Source organism: Astatotilapia calliptera, chromosome 23 (genome assembly GCF_900246225.1).
Source record: "Astatotilapia calliptera chromosome 23, fAstCal1.2, whole genome shotgun sequence".
Classification (NCBI taxonomy): Eukaryota; Metazoa; Chordata; class Actinopteri; order Cichliformes; family Cichlidae; genus Astatotilapia; species Astatotilapia calliptera.
The window spans coordinates 3,447,655-3,459,419 of record NC_039323.1 but is presented as its reverse complement, the minus strand read 5'-3'; positions in this window follow the sequence as shown (position 1 = coordinate 3,459,419).

Here is an 11,765-nt window from a genome sequence, read left to right as displayed (position 1 = left end):
TGCACCGTAGAGATTTATGTATTCAGGATATCTGTGACATTTAAACAAACTCGGCACGCTCCCATCTTACTGCAACAAATGCTGCCATTCAGTCAAAGCCTCTGATGCATCCACGTCACTCACAAGGTGTCCTCTGGTCCTCGATGCACCGGCCACGGCAGCACTGGATGCTGCATCAAAAACCACATTAGTGGGTTGGAGTGGCAGCAGTTTGCATCCCATTCGGACCTTTGTTTTCACTTCCTCCATCATTTTATTTTGGTTTTAAGTTGCTCCTCCACAGCAGCAATGGCACATTTCATTATATGTAAACCTGTGTAGGATTTCAGTACATTGAGGCAGTGAAAACAGCAAAATGAAACATCAAAGCTATTAAGTGTAAATCTGTGTTGAGTCTCTTTTTGAATGCACAGGTGTATTTGACCTCAGGTCAGCAGTAACTGAAAGCACCTTCAGCACACTTAGATCTGATTCTAGGCTTGTAAACAGTGAGCAAGTCAGAAATGTACTGAGGAACCAAACCATTGAGGTACTTCTATAGTTCCCTGGGAACCAGTGAAGTGACTTCAGTGCTGGGGTGATGTGGTCAAATGTCAGCGTACCTGTAATTGTCCTGCAAATAGAGCATTTCAGTAATTGAAGCTAGTTGAAATGAAAGCCTGGAGCAATTTGTCAGAGTCAGTTTGAACTCTTCTGCTTCGATGTGCAGTGTACTCCATGCACTTATTTTAACTTTGAATCCCTTGCGAGCATCCTTATGTGATCACATGGTAGCAGAGACACGTCAAAGGCATGAATGGGACACTTTAAGTGAGTTTGATGAAACTGCATTAATCGATGCTCTGGGAATGAGAGCAGGCCGGATGAGTCGTACGCTCCCTGATTATAATGGGTGATGAGGGCTTGGCACAGCGCTGTGTGTTTGCTTATAGGCGTCTGATTAAATTGTTTTCACTGTTACTAAAAGTTAATGCAACTAATCAGGATCCAGAATTATTCCTGATCTTACATTTATTTATGTGCTAAAACAAACATCGGACTTCACATGTTTCCTTTGGCTGTTTGTTTGCGGTTTAGGCTGAGACTCACAGGAGCCTTAAATATTATACTGTTACAATGTTACTGTACTTATTACATACTGTAAAGGGGTTTAAAATGCACGTCTGCTACTCCATATAAGGCAACATACATGCCATAATTCTACGTTATTGTATACAGCATAAATTAGTCATATATGTTTGTATATTTTTGTCATTTCATTTCAAAGTGTTTTATTTTTTGAAGTAAGCTCCTTGTTGCAGAGAAGGCCAAGTGTAATCACAAATATTTCTGCCTTCCCAACTCTTCTTTTGTAATGTTTGCAGATATTAGGCCAACATAAGTTTCCTTATTTGCATGTCTCCCGAGTGCCTGCCGGGAGGTTTGAGAGGAAGTTTAGTTCCATTCGTTTTAGATATAAACAGAAGACGTTATGCTGTTTTGATCATAATGGAGAACAAGGAAAAAGACCGTATTTATCATATGGATACAAATCTATGCAGATGAGGTGAATAAACCTGTTTACGCAGACTAGAAAATCAGCACAAGCGCACGCATGTTTAATAAAACACAGGTTTTGACGACTGTGGCTTTAACGTTACAACATTTTCTTAACTTTACTAATATATGTTTCATATAAGCTCTGTTTGGTCTTTGGTGTTATGAATAAATTACATCCCTCCTGAAACTCTCATGCAGAGGTTTTCTTTTTTCTTTTTCTTTGTTTGACCTCCGTTTTGTCTTACCTGTTTTTTGGCTTCCTTGCTTTTCCACCTTTTCTGCTTTTATCTTCAAGGGAGTGCTGTTACGCTCCAAGTGCATCTAGTTCATCAAAGCCTGGCTAATTTCTCAGCTTGTTTGATTTACTGTTAATTGTTGCTAAAATGCCAGCATTGAGCTGTGAACTTTGGAGGAAAATCTTTGAGCGGATGAGAAAAGAAAAGGAAAAAAAACAAGACTACGAAAACTAAAATGAGATAACACTCACACTGACAGGTCTGCAGATTGCACTGAAGCTCGGCTGGCATGTGTGATACGTGTTGACAGTTCGTGGGTTCATGGCCAGCCCGTCCCGTCTATCACTCCGGCCTCACACCCTGGGCCTACCTGTCCCATGTGTCCCGGCTCTGTCTGGTCAGGCCTGTTGTTTCTGGAAAGCACTTTCATCCTGATCCTCATCACTAATTCATCCGCTTACGACCTCCATCCATCAGTGCTAGCTCAAGTATGAAAACACCTCAGGCTAACTCGCTACAATAGCGGTCTGGCTTCCTCCTTGCACCATGAAACCTGCTCTGCTTCTTTCTCTTTTTCTACCTGAGAAAAACACCATCTTTCTCCCAGTTTGGCTTTTCTTCTTCGATTTCTCTCTTCTATTAGTTACTGTCAGAGGTTTTTGTTTTGTGCCTCTTGTATTCTCTGTTTATTCTATTCTTTTACCATTTATTTCCCCCCTCTCTCTGTTTCTTACTGCGTTTATCCCTTAGATGGAAGCACTGCAGCGAGAGCCACTGACAAGATAATTGCCTTCCTCTAGTTAGTCTCCTAAACACAGTAATGCTAATGTTAGATCCTCTCTGCACCTTTGTGTGCTTCACAAATATATTCCTGGCAACACGTGCTTCCTAATTCTAATTTACCTGATTTTCTATTTTTCTTCTTCTTTCTTTTCTTTTGTTGTTTGTATTAAAAATGCATGCGACTCGTCTGCAGCACCGCTGCACAGAGATCAAGGTTGCAGACTTTTTTCACGTGGCCAACTTATTTGTTTTTTTAGTGTTTTTGTCCCCTTTCAGATCTGGCCTTTGGCAGCCATTTAGATCTTGTGTATGACTTAAAAATACACGGTTGTCAGCCTGTGAAATATTAGGTTTGCTCAATTGCTCGAATGCTGATTCCTCGGTGATGGAACGAGATTGTACCGAGGTCGCTGTTTATCTTTTGGTCATTTGGACTCTTGGAATTTTTAAGTTCACTAATTCAGCGGACTGTTGTAAATCTTTGTGTAAATATTAATGATCCCATGGCAGTAAACCGATCAGCCACAACAATAAAACCAGCTGTGGGTCATTCCACCATGTTTACCCTCCCTAACCCAGTCATAGATTCAAAGACTCCAGAGGTAGTTTTAATGGGAATTATGCAAAATTTTAGATCTCTGTTGTCATTAGTTTCAGGAGTGCAGTTCAAGTTAACACAATGACAGTGTCGTGGTCCTGGAATTGTTTACCCTGCGTTTGACTATTTGGACGTTTTAATTTTATAGTTATTATACGAGATCCCAGCATTGTGTAATGCTTGTATTACTTATTGTATTCCTCCTCTCACTGTAAGTTTGATGTTCCTCCCCCCTGTTACAAGTCTCTTATATTGAGTTCCTTGGTGTGTCTGTGCCGTCCCCATTTAGTTATCACTACCTGTTGTACTTTGAGTCTTTGTGGTCCTGGTGTTTTGCTTTTAGTTCCCATCCTTTGTCTCGTCTGCTGTGATTTGGTTCACCTGTGTATTACTCTCCCCAGCTCTGTACGCTCTGCTAAATGACCCCTCTGTGTATATATTGTTATCTCATCATCACAGCATCTGCTCTTCTTCCTCACTGAATCCGAGCCCTGGGATGTTTTCTAGTTTTCTCCTGTTATGTTCCAGCAGTCGTTGTTTTCGGTTCACTTGTGGACTTTTACTTTTGTACCACATTCAGAAGAATAAATGGCTCGCTCTTCGTTAAATGTTGCCTGCCTGAGAGTCTGCACTTGGGTCCTCAGAGAAAGTTTATGTCAATATTATATCTAAAAATTTTAATGTGGTATTTATTTATTTATTTATTTATGTAAGAAAATATAAAGATATTTGGGACCTGAAATTCCTGTCATAAAGTTGGAGTTTTTTTTAAAAGAAAATCTGTGAAGGTCTGGGAGGAGGGGGCATCCTTCTTCCTCTTCCATCTCAGGGCAACATGTGTCACCAAAGCAAATATGAGGTAACGCCACGAGTGTAGGAATGTTGGAGCTCTCTTTAGTCCATTCACTTAGAGCCCATTCATTTGGTAAATTGTGCTCACATTTTAAACATCAAATACGATCGCTTCTCTAGTTTGAATTTGCCGTGCCTGCAGCCAGTCGACCACGTGTTATCATCAAACAAGAACGCCTTTCAGTGCTGGAAATTCCACACTACTTTCCTCCTGACATCTGAGAAAGGCTCCAACAAACTGTGCAAAGTAATGCGTGATCTCTACTTAAGGAAACATCTGCCGCCTCTAGATATCCTTTCTGCTTTATTGCATGCTTTAAAACATTTGATGTAAGAGTAATCAAAAAGAAACCAAATGGATTAAATTGCATTTCTTTGACAAAATAATTAAAATAGTTACATTTGTCTTAAAAAGTGAAAGATCCCTGGTTTGATCCCAGGAGGAGGCACAAAAATCCCTTTGTAGTTGCATCAGGAAGGAAACAAATGTATCCAGTTACATTCTCACCTTGGAATTTAACTGGCTGCAGATCCACAGCGATGAGTGACGGTGAAAGGCTCATTTAAACCACTCATTTTTGATTTTTCAGCATCTTTGTCTCTTTGAATGTGAGAGTGAATCTGAAAGGGAGCGTCAGTGTGCTGCCAGGTAACACGCTCCTGTAGCTCGCTATCTCAGGTTACCTGTGCAATATAACGTTAAGGATTGCATGCAGGTGGTTATTAAGGGAAATTGTTTCTCCATGGTGACGTTGCTCGGCTGTCGGTAAATATAGCGGGCTTTACGCAGACAGGATGAGGACGGAAAAATTGCTCAAACTGGCTTCTTAGTCCCTATAAATGTCTTCTTCCTTCATCTCTGTGTTTCTGCTCCGTTTTTCCTCCCCTGACAGTCTGTTCCTGCCTTCTTAACAGCACTTCATTCCTCTTGCTAACTCTCCTCCTGTTGTCCTTCCTCCCTGACTCTTACTCCTGCCCTTCCTGCTCCACTTTTCTTCCTTCATCCTTTGACACTGCCATCACACCTGTCCTTCCTGCCATCACTCTTCTTCCTTTGTGTTTTTTTTATATGACTTTCTGTCTTTTTCTTTGCTGCTTTTCCTTCCCTCCTCCTTCCTCTCCCTCCCTGCACACAGCCATATGCAGCTCTGTAAATGGCAGGATGCTGTGTGGCTGTGATGTGGTCTGGCTGTGGTCTGTTTGCACTGCCACTGTGGTTCATTCTGCTTACCAGCCTGCTGCTTCACCCTGTCTGGACCCGGCCGGCTGCCTGCCTGCCTCCCTGGCTGGCTGGCTGGTTGGTCGTCCGATTGACTGACTGCTGCGTAATTGAGGCGGTAGATGCACACACATAGATGCTACCACTGTCGCAAGCCTGTCACAAACCATTACAAACTATCCCGTCGCTGCAGAGACGCAGGCCAGCCATCAGAGTCGCATTTACTGCTCTGTTTTCAACTTAATGCCCCCGTCGTCTAAATTTTCTGACAATACCACCAAATGGCATTTATCATCCAATAATTGCAGCCTGCAGAAAACTGGTCAGTGAGAATGATTAACGCGATGACTCATGGGCTGTGTTAGCCCACCTGATGGGAGCGGTGATATATTATGTGGAGCAGAGGACGGAGTCTGTATCCGAATGTGGGTAAAAAGTGTGTGCCGTCTGTGTGTTTTGGCACATACAGTGGAGCAGTTACATTAAACAGTTATATCCAGAGAGACACAAATTGAAAAGGTGACCATTTTGGAGTAAGTGCAGTAATAAGGTAATGTGGTAAAGGGAGACTTTCCATATGTGTGTTTCGCTGTCTGTGTGAGAGAGAGAAACTGAGTCAGACAGAGAGCGAGAGAGGAAGAGGAAACAGGAGGAGGGTTGCTGCCAGAGGGTGAATGTTGGAACATAGAGCATGCTGTGTTGATTTGATTAAATTCAGTTCTGTTCTATTTGCAGTAGGCCTAGTTACTCAGCTATATTTGTACAGTGCTGTCTGCAGAGTTTTAACAACACTGACACAGATCCGAGTGAGAGCGGGAGGCCTGGGATTAGGCTGCAAAATACACTTTTGAAAAGGATACGCCAAGTTTTGGGGGAGATTAGCCCCGTTTGTACGGTTTATTTAAATTAAACCATGTGTCCCCCGTTTGGACCTGCTCTCAGTGCTAACACTTTAACAATTTATCGTACAAAAACTACAAAAAACGTGGAGTGAGGACTAGCATTATCGCAAATTTAAAAAAAGATGAAAGAATAGACCTTGAAGCGGTGCTATAAATAAACAGCCAGCAGCGTTGTGTACAGTACTTCTTTATTTTGAATACAAAAGACTATAATTGCATCTGCATGGCTAAACATTGCCATTTATTCATGTATTCATTCTATTTTTATTTATCTTTTAAAGTGTCCCTTGTAGTGGATGTGCGTGACATCAGAGGAAAAGCTTAATCAGCAGCCCTCACTTACATCCTTCTTGTTTAAGAGCCAAAAAAGACCCCACCCAGGTTTTCTACTGGTTTTCTACTGGGCAGGAGATTGACTGGCTTTAAACCACAGTGGAGCTTCCATGGAACTGTAGGTATGCGAATGGCTGTTTTGTATCCTTGCACATGTATGAATGGTTGTTGTGTTTATTGATTTTTGTTTGTCTGTAACATATTCTGTGAATGAAACGAGCCGAAACACTGGTTGTATTCTGGTTACTTTGATATATTAAAGTAAGCAAACAAACTACGTCACTATTTGTGGAGGAATTTCAGTGAGGTTGTGTGAATTTAGATTGCTACAGACAGTGATGGGAAGGTTATTTTTTAAAATGTATTCCACTACAGATTACAGATACAAAATACATTTTGGGGCATGTAACGGAATACTTTGGATTACCTATTATATTATCATGCTTTTTACAACTACATGAATGTACTATTGCTGTGTGAATTGTTACTTTTACTGAAGGTTACTCGCCATACCAATACCGACTAGATGTTTAAATCTTAATATAAATGAGTAACAGTAGGTGGACATTAGGTAAGGCTGCACGTTTTGCAGCGATCTCGTATAGAAAACAGTTTCACGCGTATATAAAACAGGACCGCGGCTCCGAACCGTAGTAAAGGGGCCTCTGGCTAATACGTCAGGTTCATGTCGGGCTCGTAGCCGAAAACTAGCTTTACTTTGTTGTGTGGGTCAACTTTGCTAGCGAGAGACAGAGAGAGGCGTTGAAAGGCTGCTCCAACGGAACTTATTGTTTCGGAGGAAAACACGAACACAGCGTACAGTCGAGTCTTAAGAGCGTACTTACAACTGGGCTCGCCAGGCACTTTTTTTGGTTGCAGTGGTTATTATTATATTTACATGCTTCCAGAGTCCGCTTCTATGGAAGCCCGTTTCCACCACAAAAAAAAGGATCCATAACTCGAAATTTCAACTTATTAACTCAAAATTTCGACGTATTTTTGAGTTAATAAGTTGAAATTTCGAGTTAGCACTGCCAATCAGTAGTCTACGTGGATGACGTCATTTCCTTGTTACCCGGAAGCTGAAGCCCTCAGGTACAAATGCTACAGCTAAGCTACCGGTATTACATCCAGTCATGAATGCACAGATTGCTGAGTATTTTCAGCGTGGCTTCAAAAAAGGTGAAGTCCTTGTGTTATTAGCTGAATCACACGGCGTTACTATCAGCAAATGTACTCGCGAGGGCGGCAATTTGTTGCGATCTGGTTTTGAGTGGGCGTTACTCTGCGCCATATGCTTCCGGGTAACAAGAAAGTGACCTCATTCACGTAGATTACTGACTGGCAGAGCTAACTCAAAATTTTGAGTTAAAGTAACTCGAAATATCAAGAAAATAACTCGAAATTTCGAGTTATGGTTAATTGTTTTTTTTTTTGTTTGTTTGTTTTTAGTGGCGGAAACGGGCTTCCATACGCTTCTGGTCGGTGACAGCTCGTACTTTTCCACTCTCCTTTTTCTCCCTCCCTCGCTCACAAACACATAACGGGTACGGCAGTCCATTCTCCCTGCAGCACGGACTACACTGCCCATGAAGCTACATTCTTTAGGGCTACGCCTGTAACACTCTGCCTATTGCCTTCATATTAAATCATTTTTGTGAATAATTTTTTTAAAAATATTTCTTCACATCATTATGCGAACCGCAAGTAGGGGTGACATTGGCCGCGAGATTGAGACACAGACATTGGAGCCTCTTAATGCGTGTTTTGTTTGGGGCATGGAAACCAAAAATAGAGAGAACACAGCCGAACATATGAAACAGGAAAATACCGCCGAGTAATCCATTTATTTCAGCAAAGTAACTGTATTCTGAATACCACCTTTTTAAACGGTAACTGTAACGGAATACAGTTATTCATATTTTGTATTTTAAATACATAACGGCGATACATGTATTCCGTTACTCCCCAACACTGGCTACAGATTTGCAGTTTTTTGCCATATTACTACGAGCAGATTGCATGTAACTGCCATCTTGACCCCATTCGCTCGTAGACTGACTCCACCTCATCCTGCTTTTTATCCAAAGTATCCTCGATGACAGTAAGTGACTGTGAGTAGTTGCAGACCTGGTCCCATCTTCAAAGCAACCATTTCAAAGGCAACAGGATCACAAGTTCATTGCACACAGTCCCAATAATTTTGGTGGTGCCGTGGTCTGCGCCCTGTTTCCCCTCTTCAAACTTTACATTCTTCTCCACGCACCTTTGACAAAGGTGAGAAACTTTCATCCAAAGAATAAAATATGTTGTACTTCACTGAAAATCCTAAGAAAGAAGTTAGCATGTAGCTTTGGAACAAATAGTTTTCCCAGGGAAAATCCAATGCATTTGATAGTGAGGCTAGTATTTGAGACTTTCCTGTTGACAGGATGGTGTTTTATATGTGTAATCTTTGTACAATTTTGAATTTTTAGGCATTAGTTTGATGTTATTCTTTGACAGCAGCTGTGTCTTTCAAATGACGGGAAGGTTCGGTCTGCTCTGAAGCCTGGAAACAAACAATCGGTGTTAAGTGAAAGCTTCCCTGGTCTTGTTTTGCTCCTGCACTTTCATTTGAATGTGTATAACTTTCAAGCCTTTCGAGTGACAAACTACCCAAAACTCTGAGTGATATTTATGATTTTAGTTTAATTAAGATAAATCATCTTGATGAGAGTTTAGAATAAAGCTTAAACTTTGGAAGCATTTGGCTCCGGCTTCTCCTTTGTACTTTTTACCGCGTGATTATTAATACAGTTATAACTTTTTGCTCTCATCGGCTAAGTGGCTGCTAAGTTTGACAGGCTTATATACAATGTGTGATGTGACCGCTCAGACTAACCGGAGCTGTTTGTGGAGCCAGTAAAACAAATACAAGCTGAAAACTGTGCATCACCACCTCAACCCCTGCGAACGAATCAGATGTGCAGCCTATTATTTTATATTACACTGAATATTTGTTTATTTATTTTACGATTTTGAGCAAATCTTCAGTCCACCACAAAATAATCATTTTGTCATCAGGGGTAAATGACCACATCTGCTTCTTCTTCCTGCTTTTCCTGTCCAGTAGCACCTCTTCTCAAAAGCATGCTGGGCGCACTGTTAGTTGTTCTGACCTCTTTTTAAGCATTAAAGCATTTTGTTGTCCTAACAGCGCATGACGTTCCCTCCACCTGCAACTTTTTTGTTTCTAACAGGCTCTCAACATTTCTGAAACTGTCAGTTTTCAATGAGAAATGCTTTTTCAGAGAAGGCAGTTTGATACGACCGGTAAGAGGGTCGGGTGCACTTTTTCCTTTTAGACACCGTTTGACAAAATGGACAGAATGAAGTTGTTTCAAGCACTTTAAATCCCCACACAATCCAACAAGCAATCTGCATAAAGTAAGTCTGAGTTACTCTCAGAATTGGTGGTCACATGTAGGAGGCAGAAAGGGGCCCGTGGTCCAGTTAGAAGCCGGTTCATCTCTCATATCCTGAAATCATTCAGCACTGCAGACAGAAAAACAGCAGCGATGCTGTGGCCTGAATGCACGGTGCTGCCAGCGAAATCATTGAAGCCTTAACAGGACGAAATGTATCCTGATAGAGAGTTCGATAGGGAAATACTTCCTGAAAACAAATCCAATTCCAGGTGTAACAAAAAGGGAGAGATCTGAAAAGTAACGCTTTCAGTGTGAAGCTGAAATCGTTAGATTCGGCGTGGAACTCAGAGTTTCTCCGAGTGTGTTTTTGAATGTGATGGATGGATCGAGTCGATGTGTCGATGGTGAGTGTATAGGTGCCTGAGTCAATGTCTGGTGACAGCTTGGGAACAGTCAGCCAGCTCCAGTCCCAGGGGACACTCGGAGTAGGTCGCGCGCACACACACACACACACGGCCCAGACCGGGTTGATGCTCACTCAATGTCACTCTGACATTTACTCTCTGAGGGAACGCTGCTGTCACTGAGGACGATGTGTCATGAGATGGAGGCAAATTTTTTTTACAGCCTTACTCTGCAGTAAACACGTACAGTAATAATACAGGGGTGGATTTTTTTGTTTAGTTTTCGGAAGTGAAATCCTGAGTTTACGTTTCTTTTGAGATCCGTTTTGATGAATTAGTTTCCCTTTCAGAGCTCGATGCGGAACACATTACAGGTTTTTGTTGTTTTGATTTTAGGTGGATGCCCCGCTACTGCTGCATGAAACCCATCTGACCAGACACACAGCTTCACTTTCTGCTCAACAGACACACACACAGATGTACTTTACCTAAACTCTATAGCTTTCTCTCCTCCTGGTCTACAGCTACTCTTGCATACATAGCACCATTTTCAGTACACACACACACACACACACACACACACTCCCTGGTTGATGTTGTCCCAGCTTCCTGCCAGATGGTGTCATTTGGCCAGACAAGGTTGCTCTGCCCCAGTTGCTGACAGAAATGTCAACTCTAGCAACTTGTTTATAGTTTCACTTCACCTCATATATATTCATATATACATATATATATATATATATATATATATATATATATATATATATATATATATATATATATATATATACTGTATAAATATATACAATAAACTTTTCCGCTTTTCATTAGTGATGCCTAACTGTATATTTTCATTTGTTTACTTTTTTTTTTTAATTTCCTATTTGTCTCCATTCTTGCATGATGTACACAAACGGAGGATTGTTTTTGGCTCTTGGAGCTTTGGAATAAACAGTCACACACCTTCGCACAAACAATATCACCGTCACTCTGGATAATCCGTAGAGCTCACCTCACTGACAGTTGACTGAAAAGTGTAGCAGACTTCTCTTGGCCTTAAGACTGAACGCACAACTCGGTGCTTCCTTCCAATCCTCCAACATCCTTTGACTCCTGCGCTTTCCTTCGCACCGTCCCTGCCTTCACTGTATCCTCGTTTCCCGTGTTACCTCAGACAACCTCACGCTTCCACCTGTGTTCACATCCCATTACTTTTATATCTGTCAGCTCCCAAAGATGCCATTTCCTTGTTTAACTTCCCCCCCATCACTGAACACAAAACTGGGTTAATTTTTATGGCAGATGCTCGGAAGTAAGTTTGCATGCCAGGGCTTTGTCTCACTCTTCTTGAATTGTGTGTGAGGCTCTGCAAATGTGTGTATTTCACTCTCACTTCAGGCCAGGGTTAATGCTGTGGATTGCTGGTAGAGTCTGACTCTAATTAGCATGATATAACCCGGGCATGGTGCCAAGCTCCGTTTGCGCGTGC